The 15,885-nt window shown below is 41.8% G+C and overlaps 1 protein-coding gene and 1 pseudogene across 1 annotated transcript in view; both read left to right on the plus strand.

Moving 5' to 3' along the window:
- AKAP12 (A-kinase anchoring protein 12) overlaps positions 1–15,885 on the plus strand; it is a 113,033-nt gene that overhangs the window by 26,878 nt on the left and 70,270 nt on the right. The gene's annotated exons all lie outside the window — the stretch shown is intronic.
- LOC128586545 (ATP-dependent RNA helicase DDX50-like) lies at positions 3,914–6,140 on the plus strand (annotated as a pseudogene).

A 15,885-nucleotide genomic window follows, 5' to 3' on the forward strand; every position in this document is an offset into this window, starting at 1 on the left:
CTGAGCCATAGGCGCTGCCCTTATTTATTTTTTCTAAGGACAGAGTCTTACTATGTCACCCTTGGTAGAGTGGCGTCATAGCAACCTCAAACTCTTGGGCTCAAGTAATTCTTTTGCCTCAACTTCCTAAGTAGCTGGGACTATAGGCACCAACTGCAACGCCCAGCTTTTTTTTTTTGTTTTTGTTTAGCAGGTCCGGGTTGGGTTCGAATCCATCAGCCCCAGTGCATGTGGCCGGCGCCCTAATCATTGAGCTTCCAGCGCCTCGCCACCTTCGTTTATTTTAAACATGCTTCTGTGTAGTGTGGTGGCGAGGCTGCAGAGAAATGCTCCACAACTGCAGTTCATTTTCCAACACTTACTTTAATGTAAATGTAGACTCAGAATCCTGATCATATTTGTGTCAAAACATATTCTATTCCATTGTCACACTAGCTTTGATTTAGGAAATTCTCTCTGAAGCAGAAACATGGCCAAGTTGCATTAAAAGTGTAAACGTTTGATTATTTCATCTTCATCAGGCAAGTATCTGACGTGGAGTAACTAAAGTTTAGAACATCTTTGTTTTCCATCTTCCCTCATGTCCAAAAATAAAAGAATTCTTAAAGCCTGTTACAGCTTTTTTTTTTTCTTTTTGAGACAGAGTCTTACTCTATTGTCTAGGCGCGAGTTCCATGGCCACAACTATTTTTAGTAGAGACAGAGTCTTGCTCTTTATCAGGCTGGTCTCAAATTCCTGAACTCAAGGGATCCTCTCACCTCAGCCCTCAGCCTCTTGGAGTGCTGGGCACCTAAGTTTACAGTCTCACTATGTCACCCTCGATAGAATGCTGTGGCGTCACAGCTCACAGCAACCTCAAACTCTTGGGCTTAAGCGATTGTCTTGCCTCAGCCTCCCAAGTAGCTGGAACTACAGGCGCCTGCCACAATGCCTGGCTATTTTTTTTTTTTGTTGTTGTTTAGCAGGCCCGGGCCGGGTGCAAACCCGCCACCTTTGGTGCATGTGGCTGGCACTGTGACCACTTGCTACGAGCCCCGAGCCTTAAGTCTACAGTTTTAGTAAGTTCTCTGGGTCTCAGTTCCCTTATATTTCTGAGTTCAAGCCCATTTTCTTTGCTTGCATATGAAAGGTAGTTGATTAGCTAAGTCAAGTCAGCCTTTAGATTTCTTATGTGTGATAAAATGTGTTCGTGAGACTTTCCTAGAAGCCTTTCTTCTGTTAAATTGAGATTTTTCTCTTTGACTTACACCGTGATTCTCTGAGCATCTGCGTAACTTAATGGCAAGAGATTTACCACGTACCGAACTGAAAGCTTTGAGCTTTTTCTAGCTCAGAATTCTTTCTGCTATATCCAGGCAAAACTGGTGGTTGACACATCCATTCAACAAACACCAAATTCCTTCTGGTCATATTTCTTCAGTCATTTTTACTCTTCATGCTCTCTTGAGATATCTCATCCACCCCCTTGGCTTCCATTTCATCTACTTGCTGTACAATTTCGACCTGTTCTGTTTCTTTGTCTAGGAAGACTCTAGGTCATTGTCTTAGCATTCCCACCTCAAGGCTGTGCCTTCTGTTCTCATCCCAGTCAGTACAGTCTCCAGCTTGGGGCAGAGACAGTCCAGGGAAAAGTTAGTGGTGTGCAGAAGGAAAGGAAGGAAAGAGAGGAGAGGATTGAAGAATGTTAGCTTGGCTGGACCCAACAGTCCCTAAAGTGCTGAGATGAGGGTGTGGCCCCGGGGAGGAATTTTGAATGAACTCCTGACTTTCCTTGCAGCCAGCCAACGCCTGGCTACCTCTAAAATGGGGTATGGATGTTCAAAGCAAATTACTAATTTTGGTTGAAGTCCCACTAACATTGTAAAGGAATAAGATATACATTTAGTGTAAATCTTATTTTGCCAGTAAATTCTGCATTATGATACTAGGATATACAAATTTATGTTTAAAGATCCATTTTTATGTGATATAAGTATGTCTGTAATATTTTTGGCTAAAAGAGTAAATAAATTTAGCTTTAAAAATCTCATTCCTTTGCAAAGGATGATGTAGATGGAAATTTGTGGGAGACAAATTTAAGCTTCCATCTTAAATGAAGGCATTCTTATTTGCTATTTGCTATACCATTACTGTGGTGTAATTTACATGCTGTACACTTTACCCCCTCTTAGTAATCAAAACATTCTTAATTGAAAAATGTTACCGAATAACTAGAAGCAGATGATATTTGTTAACTGGTCTGATTTAGGTTCTTACTGCAGCTTCAAACTTTTCCTTCACAGGAATCCGATTGGCCCCTCCTAAAAATTTTTCAAAAATCAAAGTCTAGGAAGGGAAGTGCTATTGTTATTTGAACTTTATTTATTTTTGTTGGAGACAGAGTCTCCATTGCGGTAGGCTAGAGTGACCTGGCATCAGCAACCTCAAGCCTTTATGGAGAAAGGACTACTTAGTTTAAACTCAAGATTCAAAAATAGGCTGGGCATGGTGGCTTACGCCTATAATCCTAGCACTCTGAGAGGATGAGGCTGAGGGATCCCTTGAGCTCATGAGTTTAAAACCAGGCTGAACTCTGTCACCTTGGCTAGAGGGCCATGGGTCGCATAGCTCACAGCAACCTCAAATTCTTGGGCTCAAGCAATCCTCCTGCCTCAGTTTCCCAAGTAGCTGGGACTACAGGCACCTGCTACAATGCCTGGCTATTTTTAGAGATGGGGTCTCATTCTTGCTCAGTCTGGTCTCAAACTCCTGAGCTCAAGGGATCTACCCACCTTGGCCTCCCAGAGTGTTGGGATTAGCCTCCTGTGCCTTTTAAAAGATCAAGTGTCATGAAGCACATTGGCAGGGAATCTAACCATGTAAGTGTTCATATCAGTGGTTGTCAACCTTCCTAATGCCCTAACCCTTTAATACAGTTCTGTGGGTGGCCACCCACAGGTTGAGAACTGCTGGTTTATATCTTTTGTTCCACTGTTCCTAGTTCTTGAAATTTAACAAGATAACAAAGGAGAAGGGAAGCTATATCTCATAAAATGTTTATTATACATGTTTACCACGGCCTTAGTTAAGACGTGGAAAGATGGATTAATTGAAGTATTTGTGGTGCATATATCTGATCTTCGTAATTATGGGACACATGAGAAATTTTAGCTACTTTGGAAAATATTTATGGCTTTGAAATGGGGGAAATACACAGAACTGTACTCCACAAGAGTGATGGTATAAAAAATGTTACACATGGGGCAGCGCCTGTTGCGCAGCAGCTAGGGCGCCTGCCCCAAATACCCGGCCCTGGCCAAACAAAAAAATAGCCGGGCGTTGTGGCGGGTGCCCATGGTCCCAGCTGCTCGGGAGGCTGAGGCAAGAGAATCGCCTAAGCCCAGGAGTTGGAGGTTGCTGTGAGCCGTGACGCCAAAGTGAGACTCTGTCTCTAAAATAAAAAAACAAAAGTTACACGTCTCTGGGTGGCGCCTGTGGCTCAAGGAGTAGGGCGCCGGTCCCATATGCCGGAGGTGGCGGGTTCAAACCCAGCCCCGGCCAAAAAAAAAAAAAAAAAAAAAAGTTACACGTCTCTGAAAGTTTAAAGAACAACATGAAAATAATATGGTGTTAGAACAACAGTGTTTTAGATCATTTCAACTTTTTGAAACTTTGATTTTCCTTTTTTAAGACTACTACATATCAAACATCAGCAGATCGGTGCGGTGCGTGTCCCGGAAGTGACGCACGGCCCTGGCCGGGGCCCCGCCCTGCCCCCCTCTTCCTCTCCCCTTCCTTTCCGGAAGTGACGCGTTGCCCTGGCCCCGCCCTGCTCCCCACCCCGCTTCCTTTCACGCGGTAGCTGCCAGTCGCTGTCTGTAGGTGGTTGTGGCCCCTGTGCCTGGAGGGAGGCGGCGGTGGCAGCAGCCAGGAATGCCTGGGAAACTCCTCTGGGGGGACATTATGGAGCTGGAGGAGTCCGAGAGCCAGAGGAAGGAGAGGCAAAAGAGCTTTATGGATATCGGAATTTCGGATAAGGGATTATGGACCTGTACTTCCCTTATAAGGTTGTTATGAAGATTTAAACAAGATGAAAACACATTACACAATGCTGAGTGATAGAAGGAAGTCAAGGCACCATTATGACTCACACAAGAAATCAGAAACAAGAGAAAATGGTGTTGTGAATGACTTGGATGCTCCCAAGCCCAAAAAAGCTAAAATGAAAGAGAAGCTAAATGGAGATGCTGAAGAAGGATTTAATAGACTTTCAGATGAATGCTCTAAATATCATAAGTCAAGAAGAAAAGATCTACCAAATGGAGATATTGATGAATATGAAAAAAAATCAAAACGCGTATCATCCTTAGATAGTTCTACTCATAAGTCAAATGACAGTAAACTGGAGGAGACACTAACACGTGAACAGAAAGAAGGAGCCTTCTCAAATTTTCCTATTTCTGAAGAAACTATAAAGCTTCTGAAAGGTCGAGGGCTAACACATCGTGTTTCCTATTCAAGTTAAGACCTTTGGTCCTGTATATGAAGGAAAAGATTTAATAGCTCAAGCACAGACAGGAACAGGAAAGACATTCTCTTTTACCATCCCCTTGATTGAAAGACTCCAAAGAAATTAAGAAACAATTAAAAGCTGCTCACCAAAGGTACTTGTTTTGGCTCCAACAAGGGAACTGGCAAACCAAGTAGCCAAAGACTTCAAAGGTATAACTAGGGAGCTCAGTGTGGCATGTTTTTATGGTGGAACGTCATATCAAAGCCAAATTAATCATATTCGAAATGGTATTAACATCTTGGTTGGGACCCCTGGTTGTATCAAAGACCATTTGCAGAGCGGCCGATTGGATCTTTCTAAACTGAGCCATGTTGTGCTTGCTGAAGTGGATCATATGTTAGATTTAGGTTTTGCTGAGCAAGTTGAAGATATTATTTATGAATCCTACAAAACTGATTCTGAATTTAATCCTCAGACTTTACTTTTTTCTGCATCTTGCCCATAGTGGGTATACAAAGTTGCAAAAAAATACATGAAATCCAGATATGAACAGGTTGACCTTGTTGGAAAAATGACTCAAAAGGCTGCAACTACTGTGGAACATTTGGCCATCCAGTGTCATTGGTCTCAGAGGCCAGCAGTTATTGGAGATGTCCTTCAAGTCTACAGTGGTTCTGAAGGGAGGGCTATTATTTTCTGTGAGATCAAGAATAATGTAACTGAAATGGCAACGAATCCGCACATAAAACAGGATGTTGAGTCCTATATCCACCGCTCTGGACGCACAGGTAGAGCTGGCTGGACAGGGATTTGTATATGTTTTTATCAACCAAGAGAAAGAGGTCAACTAAGATGTGGAACAAAAAGCAGGAATTACTTTTAAATGAGTAGGTGTTCCTTCTACAATGGATTTAGTTAAGTCTAAAAGCATGGATGCCATCAGGTCTCTGGCTTCAGTTTCTTATGCTGCTGTTGATTTTCTCCAACCACCAGCTCAGAGACTGATAGAAGAGAAGGGACAGTGGATGCATTGGCTGCAGCATTAGCCCGCATTTCTGGTGCATCAAACTTTGAACCACGATCTTTAATCACCTCTGATAAGGGGTTTGTGACCACGACTTTGGAAAGCCTAGAGGAAATACAGGATGTCAGCTGTGCTTGGAAAGAACTTAACAGAAAACTGAGTAGTAATGCTGTGTCCCAGATTACCACAATGTGCCTCCTAAAAGGAAATATGGGTGTTTGCTTTGATGTTCCCACGGCTGAGTCAGAAAGGTTATAGGCCGAGTGGCCTGATTCAGACTGGATATTCTCAGTGCTAGCCAGACTTACCTGAAATTGAAGAATATTATGATGGAAACCCATCTTCTAATTCCAGACAGAGGAATGGCTGGTCAAGTGGCCGGTCAGGCAGGCCAGGTCAATCAGGTGGTCGATCTGGTGGCCGGTCTGGTAGACAGAGTCGACAGGGGAGTTGCTCAGGAAGTCAACAAGATGGTAGAAGACGAAGTGGGAACAGAAATCGATAAAGATGTGGGAGCCACAAATGGAGTTTTGATTGAGTATTGGATAGTTAATCTACCAGTGTGAGCTTGCCTATTTCTGCCTAATCATGTACATTATCCACCAAAAATTAAGTCATCATAGTTGAGGTATCTGTATGCTATTTGCAAAGAAGTTGGTTGTATTTTTTTAAAAAGTATTTCACAAGAATGGTTGTAAACAAATCTACTTATCCAGTTATACCTTTGAATAAAAAAACCTCCTTTTATTGTCAAAAAAAACAAACCAGCAGATAGAGGAACATGAGAGAAAATTGAGAATGAGAGAGACTCTAGCTTATAAGTAGGGAGGGAGATAAAAAGCTGTGGTGATTTAATTGATTTTATATTCACTGTAATCTAAAATGCGAGAAGTGGCTGATGGAGAACATTCAGTATGCTTTTTTGCTATATTCATAGAAATAACATCATTCTGTGGTTTATACTGGTCACTGTCCATTTGGACTATTGTACTTAGTTCTCACAGTCACATTTTAATGTCAGATATTGCTGGATTAAAGTCGGAAGTGTAGATTTTGGTCCTTAAAAGCCTCATTAACATTTTGAGTTCTTTGAGAGATGGTTATCAAAACCCCAGGAACACATCGCAATGTGGAAGAATCCACAAAATGTCAAACCTTGGTCAACAGAGAAGATGGGACTTAAAGTTGGGTTACTGGGTGGTCTCTAAAGTGCTAACACCAAGTCTTGTGACAAATTTTGCGAAGTGGTTGTAGATACCTAGAACAAGGACAAGCTTTTGCATCTATAGTCATTATAGACTATTTATGACCCTGGTTATCAGGACCTGTTACATTCCTAGAATGCAGCCATAATAGCACACCATAGCTACATATCACTGTTAATTAATGAAGTATTTTCATAGACCAGAGTAACAGGGATAATGGCAGGAACTTACATACAGCATGACAGGTTTCAGGGAAGGTGTAGGATGTGGGGCCCTGAGACAGTTCAGAGGCCTGGTGTCCAGCCTACCAGGTTTCTCCACTGCCAGTAGGGAGACATCCTTCTTCAGATATTGCTGATGGGGTGAGCTGAAGTGGCCACCCTTCCGCCCTCCCCTGCGCTCTGATTCCTGCACATGCTCATTGAGCACAACCTTGCTTCCTGACGGGTGCCATCTCCTCCATCATCCACCCCCACTTTATCTTTTCCTTCTAAGCCAGATCCAGGAACCCTCACATGGAATGAAGCCAGTAACTGTTATTAAGACAGTGTGACTGGCTCAGTGCCTGTAGCTCAAGTGGCTAAGGCACAAGCCACATACACCAGAGCTGGCGGGTTCAAATCCAGCCCGGGCCTGCCAAACAACAATGACAACTACAATCAAAACATAGGCGGGCATTGTGGCAGGCGCCTGTAGTCCCAGCTACTTGGGAGGCTGAGGAAAGAGAATCACTTAAGCCCAAGAGTTTGAGGTTGCTGTGAGATGTGATGCCACGGCACTCTACCAAGTGTGACATAGTAAGACTCTGTCTCAAAAAAAAAAAAAAAAAAAAGACCGCTGGAAAGATGCTGTCTTTTCAGTTTGCAACAGTAGACATAAAAAAACATAAAATGGCAAATGATTAAATCTCATAGTCAAGGTGAAAGATGTTCAATCTTAGGTGACATCTTTTTCAAAAAGTTTTCAGCAGACATTTGCATATAAATGGGGAATGTGGCTCTTAAGTTTGGGAATAGGTCTTTTTGAAAACAGCTGTATCCCATTGGTAATTTCCCATTCAAAGAAGATGAATTATAATCCCAGAGTGTCAGCTGTGTTTTCAAGTTTTTTTTTTTATGTTCTTGAATGTTTATAGCAGCACAGTTCATGGTCACAAAGATGTGGAAAGAACCCAAGTACCCTTCAACATAGGAATGGATTAATAAATTGTGATGTATATGTACAGTGGAATATTATTCAGCCACAAAAAGATGGAGATTTTGTATCTTTTGCAACAACCTGGGTGGAATTGAAGACCGTTCTTCTAAGCAAAGAATCATAAGAATAGAAAGACATATCACGTGTACCCAGTACTAAATCAGAGCTAGCAGACAGGGGCAGTGCCTGTAAAGCTCATTGGGTAGGGCACTGTCCCCATATACTGAGGGTGGCAGGTTCGAATCTGGCCTCTGCCAAACTGCAACAAAAACATAGCCGGGCGTTCTGGCAGTTGCCTATTGTCCCAGCAAATCGCCTAAGTCCAGGAGTTGGAGGATGCTGTGAGCTGTGATACCACAGCACTCTACCGAGGGCAATAAAGTGAGACTGTCTTGGAAAACAAACAAAAAAACTAGCAGACTAACACATACATGCTGACATGAGAAAAAAGAACTCAATGAAATTCAAGCAGAGAGAAGTAGGAGAGGGGAGAAGTGTTTGGGTAAATTCCCACCCAACGAGTGCCCTGCATGGTTGAATGGTACAATACCTGAGGTATGAGACACACCTACAGATTGGACTTTAACCTTGCAAATGCGAACTGTGGAATCTGTTTGTATACCTACATTAACCTAAAATTTCAAAAAAAGATATTTTATGTTTAAGTTATTTTTATTTTATTATTATTATTTTTTGAGACAGAGTCTCACTTTGTTGCCGTGGTAACATAGCTCACAGCAACCTCAAACTTTTGGGCCTGGGCAATTCTCTTGCCTCAGTCTCCCAAGTAGCTGGAACTATAGGCGCCTGCCAGAACGCCCGGCTATTTTTAGACAAGGTCTTGGCTCTGGCTCAGGCTGGTCTCAAACTCCTGAGCTCAGGCAGTCTACCTGTCTGGACCTCCCAGAGTGCTGGGATTACAGGCATGAGCCACTGTGCCCGGCCCGATGTTCAAGTTCTATATATCCTTCCTAAAATGTTTATTATTTAGTGCAGGATTTCTCTCAGTAGTACTTTAGATTCATTTGTTTTCCTGTTTTCTTCCGAATGTAGTGGCAAGGAGCTTATTTCTATCATGAGAACCTGCCAAGACATCTGGGGAGGATTTCGTAATTAAAGAATGTATTTTATTTCCTTTAGAAATCAACACCGCTTCATCTGCTCCGTCATGACATTTTACTGTTGCTCAAGGAGCATCCTTGTCCTGGTTTGTGATTAATAGGAAATGAAGACCCTGCAGCTGATTTGTTTACCCCAGGATGATAGCTCTGCATAACTTCCCCTCTGAGTGCTTTTCTCTGAAATATTTTCTTAGACTCAGTTGCCAGAAAAGTATTAATGGTTCTGGTTTTTGAAAACAATGGCTTTATTAAGATATACTACAGGGCGGCGCCTGTGGCTCACTGAGTAAGGCCTCGGCCCCATATACTGAGGGTGGCGGGTTCAAACCCGGCCCCGGCCAAACTGCAACCAAAAAATAGCTGGGTGTTGTGGCGGGCGCCTGTAGTCGCAGCTACTTGGGAGGCTGAGGCAAGAGAATCGCCTAGGCCCAGGAGCTGGAGGTTGCTGTGAGCTGTCTGATGCCAGGGCACTGTACTGAGGGCAATAAAGTGAAACGCTGTCTCTACAAAAAAAATTTTTTTTAAAGCTATACTACGTAATTTACCATACAGTTCACCACTTAAAAGTGTTTCTATCATTCAGTGGTTTTTAGTAGCTTACAACGTTGTGTAACTGTCATGACCATCAATTTTAGCACATTTTTACCTCCTTTAGGGTGAAAATCCTATTGCTTCCCAATAACCACCCTACTTTCTGTCTGTATGTTCACCTATTCTGGACATTTCCTGTAAGTGGAGTCACACAGTGTGTGGCCTTTTGTGCCAGGCTTCTTTCATTTAGTGCAGTGTTTGCAAGATTCATCCTTGTGGTGTATGGCAGTGTTTTATTTATTTTTATTTATTTATTTATTTATTTTGAGACAGTCTCACTCCGTGCCCTGGGTAGAGCGATACGGTGTCCTAGCTCACAGCAACCTCAGTCTTTTGGGCTCAGGTGATCCCTTTGCCTCATCCTCCCCAGGATCTGGGACTACTGGCATCTGACACCCCATGTAATGCCGGGCTAGTTTTTCTGTTTTTAGTAGAGATGGAGTCTCGCTTTTGCTCAAGCTGGTCCTGAACTCCTGAGCTCAGGTAATCCATCTGCCTCGGCCTCCCAGAGTGCTAGGATTATAGGCGTGAGCCACCTCGCCCGGCCAGTACTTTATTTCTTTTTAATTGCTGAATGATATTTCACTGTATGCATGTACCCCACACTTTTATTTATCATGCATCAGTTGATGGACATTTGGGTTGTTTCTACTTTGGGGCTATTATGAATGATAATACTGTGAACACTGGTGTACAAGTTTTTGGGTGGACATGTTTTCATCTTTCTTAAGTATTTATCTAGGAGCAGAGTTGCTGGGTTATATTTTAACTCTTTGTTTAACCTCTTGAGGAGCTACCAGACTGTTCCAAAGTAGCTGCACCATTTTACATTGCAGCAACCATTTGGAGGGTTCTGATTTCTCCATATCCTTGATGACACTGTCATCTTCCCTTTTGGCTAAAAACAATGGGTGTAAAGTGGTTTTGATTTGCATTTTCCTATGGCTTCCCTGATGTCGATCCCTTATGTGTTTAGTGAACAAAATGGTGGTGTTCTTACACCAAGGTAAAGCTAAAAATGAAAAATGACTTCAGAAATGATTGTGTGTCCGACAGACACCATGATGGATTCAAGTGAACATTATGCATCTTTACCAATTAAAGCACCGGCTGGGGCAGCGCCTGTGGCTCAAGGAGTAGGCGCTGGTCCCATATGCCAGAGGTGGCAGGTTCACAAAAACCACAAAAAAAAAAAAAAAAAAAAGCACCAGCTGTTCTGGTTTCTGAATAATGGTCCTTATAGTCCTGACTTGATATTTAGATAAGAAGTACTGCTTCTGGATTGGGGAGTTGCTTAAATAATAAAATGTTTCACGGTGTGGAGGAGTGACCGTGGGAAGTTTTCTGTTGGCTAAATAGATTTATTACCAAATACACAGAAGCGGTGTCTTTGTGGAAGTCACTAGTCAGTAACATTTTGCCACCTTGGCTTTCTTTCTCTTATTTGCATCCTTTTTTGTTGTTGCTGAATTCTTTTAAGAGTAAGTTTTAGACATCAAAAGCTTTACTCCTGGATAGTTCCACGCTGTCTCCCAAGAATAAATTTCAGCATTCTTCTGTTTAAGCACACTAAGAAAATGAACTGAGAAAATGAACTTATAACTGAGAAAATGAACTTTGATTAATAGTATCATCTAGATGGGGCACGGTGGCTCACACCTGTAATCCTAGCACTCTTGGAGGCCAAGTGGGGAGGATCCCTTGAGTTCAGGAGTTCGAGACTAGACTGAGGGAGAGTGAGACCCCGTCTCTGCTAAGAATAGAAAAAAATGAGCTGGGTGTTATGGCAGATGCCTGTAGTCCCAGCTACTCAGGAGGCTGAGGTAGGAGAATTGCATGAAATCAGGAGTTTGAGTCTGCTGTGAGGTAGGCTGAGGCAACAGAAGTGAGGCTCTGTCTCAAAAAAAAAAAAAGTCATCTAATAAAGAGTCCATATTCAAATTTTCCCAATTATCCTTAAATATATTTTATACCTCCTTAAAGGAATGAATCCAGGATAGACTCAGAGTTCTTGCATTGCATTTGGTTGTTTCTTTTTCAGTCTCTTAAAGTAGAATGCTTCCCCTGCCTTCTTGCTTTTCATGGGTTTATTTTTACAAAGAAAAAGTGCTCTGAAGGGTGGACTAGGCCCTGGCGTCGGTGCATAACTTCCCACGGGGAGTACTTCAGAGGTGACCGTGGTGATACTCAGCAGTGAGGTATGTAGCACTTTTTCCAGTTCAAGAACTTAATTGTCCAAAGTTGTACGATGGCAGTTTTGATGGCCGTTCCAGAAAAAGTTCCAAAATTGCTTTGAAGGGTGGACTAGGTGCTGGCGGCGTCAGTGCAGAGCTTTCTGAGGGGAGCACCTTGAAGGTGACTCTAGTAATATTCAACAATGAGATATGTAGCACTTATCTTGTGAACTTAATTGGACAACCTCATAAGGCCTCATGTGAAGATGGACGCAGAGATTGGAGTTATAATGTCACAGGTCAAGGAATACACAATGTCACCAGAGTAGGAAGAGGTAGAGATGAATTCTCCAGGGCTGTCTGAGGGAGCATGACCCTGAGACCTAGCTTCCAGGACCATGAGACAATAAATGTCTGTTGTTTTAAACCACCAGTATGTGGTACTTTGTGACAGCAGCCCTAGAAAGCTAATGCAGCCGACCCCTGTGTATCCCTAACACCTTTTTGGGGGGTCTGCTGGGTTAGAGCTATTTTCATGGTAATATTACGGCATTTGCCTGTTTCACTGGGTTGACATTTTGTACTAATGATACGAAGGCAACCCCTGGTGGATAAACTGCTGACATCTCGTGTGCATTAAGATGATGGCGTCCAAGTGTACACACAGTCATTGTGTTCTTCACTGCCACACACTCAGAGAAAATGCCAGTTTCACATAGGGATGATTTTAAAAAAGGAATTCAGGTCGGGCATGGTCACTGGCACCTGTAATCCTAGCTCTCTGGGAGGCTGAGGCAGGCGAATTGCTTCAGCTCAGGTGATCAAGACTAGCCTGAGCAAGAGCAAGACATCTGAAAAAGTAGCCAGGCATTATGGCATCACAGCTGCTCAGGAGGCAAGAGGAACTCTTGAGGCTAAGAGTTTGAGTTGCTGTGAGCTATGACATCACGGCACTCTACCTAGGGTGACAAAGTGAGAGACTGTCTCAAAAAAAAAGTATTCTATATCAGTTCTCACAAACATGTTGGACTGTAATGTGGTCAAGTGGGGATGCCATGTTAGCCGAACCACCCTTTTTGTGTCCCAGGAAGGGTACCTAAATGGGCTTTCCCCCAGCTCTTTGCTTGCTATATCTGGGAAACACATTTGAAAAGCCAGAGGTTTGCCTTCTAGAGAAGCTGCAGCTGGAGGTGTCCCTTGTGTTTAAAGGTTGAGGTTTCCAAAGTTATTTGCTTTCAGGGTGTTTGTCATCAGAGTAACAGATGCTTTAAGAATGTACATATGTAGAAAAGAGATAAGTCCTGTTGAATGGATTTTTGAAAAACAAATCTATCCTCCAAGAAACTGATAAACAAAAGAGCATGACCAAGACCTTCCCTTAATCAGAAACTTCATTATAGGAGACAACACGTATCTAGTTCACATTTTCTTGTAGAAGACATTTGGATGAGTCATTAACAATCTTTTTCTATCAGAATACTTAGAGACGTTTTATATTGATTTAGGAATGTAAATGTTACAAATGAAAAATCTTATCGGAAGGCACTATCCTTGGAAGGAATAAGGCTCTATGGGATTAATTCCCTGCCATCTGCTGTCGACAGGACCCCTGCATATCATTTTCTTTCCATCAGATGTGTGACTTACTTGCCAAGTTGTACATTTGTATTTTCCTCTCCAGTGTGGGACTGCAGAAGGGCTGTTTTTACTCTTGCTGAATGTTTTTATGCTGATTAAATCAATAGAATATCTCCTAGCCCTGGAAAATCGTTCTTAACAGCTAGATCTCTAGACTGGTTTTGTTTAATTGTTTATCTTTGTAGGAAGAAAATAGCTGGTAAATAAAAGTTAGATTGAGCATAATTATTAATCAATGACATCACTAACCATTTGTTTGCCTCTGTCTAGTAATTGGTGGTTGATACATTGGCCGGGCTGAAATTTTGTGTGTACACTTAGTTTTGGTGTAGCGTTGAGTCTAAAGTGATCCTGAAGTACAGTGTTCAGTATAGAACAACTCATTTGCTTTAAAAAAAAAAAAAATCTTTCCAGGTTGCAGAGCACCTTTTTCAAAATTTTTGAATAAAATTTAAATGTAGCAGAGCTAAAACCATGTGAAAGTTAATGTTAATTGCATGGTGTCCTAGTGGTTTTAATCATTGTTGCAAGTTCTTGTTAATAGAGCTAAGGATTAGTTGAAAATGTAGATTTCTTTCTCCAGGAATTTACTTCCTGTTTGAAAGTGATTAAGATGCTTTCACAGGTGCCAATGCCTTCCATTGTGTGCTTGTGCTTTTTGTTTAGGGATTTAGCAGAACAGGGGTGGGAGGCTGATTAACTTTGCTTAGTCAGCAGGTCAGGCCCTTGAGGGGCTGCGGTTTGCCTGAGTTCTGACCATGTGTCACTGCAGCGCAGTCTCCTGGTGGACAGAGCCTCCTCCGGGCTGGCACAAAGAAGCCAGAGCTGCTCGGAGTGGCTCAAAGAGCATGGTACTTGGAGATCCAAGATTTGAACAAACTTTATTTATACATATATTATTTATTTATCTTTTTTCCCCTAGGAAGTCACTGTGTTTTACCACAATCATGCTTTTATGAAAGATTGAGATAGGCCGTTGATGCCCCTGGCCCTTTTTACTGATTTATCTATTTAGTAAGAATACAAGGGAATTGTCCTTTACAAGACTACCCTTTAGGCGTGGTATAGAAGGACTGAGTTTTTTCTTGGCAGTTCGAGAGGTGGAATTCTTCACGTGTACAATTTCCCCGGGTGTGTAATCAATTGAAGCCTTTAAATTGAATCTTGCTCTTGGTCTTTCAGTTATCAAGAAAACAAACACACCTAAAAACAAATACAGCAACCTGGACAATCTGGAAGGTACAGAAGAAAATGAATCTGTCCTTTCCTGGGGGTAATTACTTCTGCAGCTGTTTAAAGATGGGTTCTCCTCTCTGGGGCTCCAGATTTCCTTTGCAGCAGATGGAGGTGGTAAGCAAGTGTGTGCAAAAGGTTACTAATTGAGGGGGCTGCAAGAAACGTTTGTCTCGTTATGAATGTTGCATAGACTGGAATGCTTCAGTAAGCAATCTGTGTGTTCCGGATTTAAAAGAGAGGCTGGATTTTATATTTTGGGGGGAAGTGGAGTACTTCTAGGATAACCACCCCTGGATAGATAAAATTTGGGTTTCTGGATCTGCTCCTCCTTAAGAAGAGTTTTTAAAAATGCAAAATGGATGGAGAGGGAATTCATGACATACTGTTTCTAAACATCTAGATATTTCCTATGAGATAAATTTGTAGAACTAAAATAATTTGAAACTATACGTGGCAAGCTCCTTTACTTCAAAATTTGATGCTTGGTAAAATGATAAGACACTGAATATTTTTTGAATGAGTTAACTATTAGATCTTTGTTAAAAGTAAACAGTACCTTTTTTTTTTTTTTTTGGTTTTTGGCCGGGGCTAGGTTTGAACCCGCCACCTTGGGCATATGGGACCGGCGCCCTACTCCTTGAGCCACAGGCGCCACCCAGTAAACAGTACCTTTAACAGAAGGAGCAGGTTTAAAACTGAAAGTAGATGGTTGCCTCCTATTTAACCATTTCTTTGGCATACCATATTATGTTTTAACAGGGCTATCAGTCCTATTATTTGAACTTAGCTTTTCCCTCTGTTACTGAACAAATATAAAAGGCATTTTAAATGCTAATAAAAGTCACAGCAAATTTTAAGAATGTGTAGATTTTGTAAGGATTTGTTATTCAGTTGTATCAGTTCATCTGGTGCTGTTCTCCCTAATATTAAATAAAGCCTTAATCACTGAAATATTACATATGTGTATAAGGCATGTTAAGCTTACCCTTTCCAGACCAGGGAATAGCTAATAGGTGTGTGTGTTTATTGTTTTCTAGCAAGGAAAAAAAACATTTTTCTTAGCACTGTAGAAGGGAAAGAATAGAATTTGTCTTCTCTTTCATATTTTATGTAAAATCTGCAATAATTAATTTGTTCATGAAGATAATCTTTGGATGGACTTAAAATGAAGGAAGATCCAAGTGTAGCTTATCACTGTCAAAGAAG

Source organism: Nycticebus coucang, chromosome 5 (assembly GCF_027406575.1).
Source record: "Nycticebus coucang isolate mNycCou1 chromosome 5, mNycCou1.pri, whole genome shotgun sequence".
In the NCBI taxonomy this organism is placed as follows: Eukaryota; Metazoa; Chordata; class Mammalia; order Primates; family Lorisidae; genus Nycticebus; species Nycticebus coucang.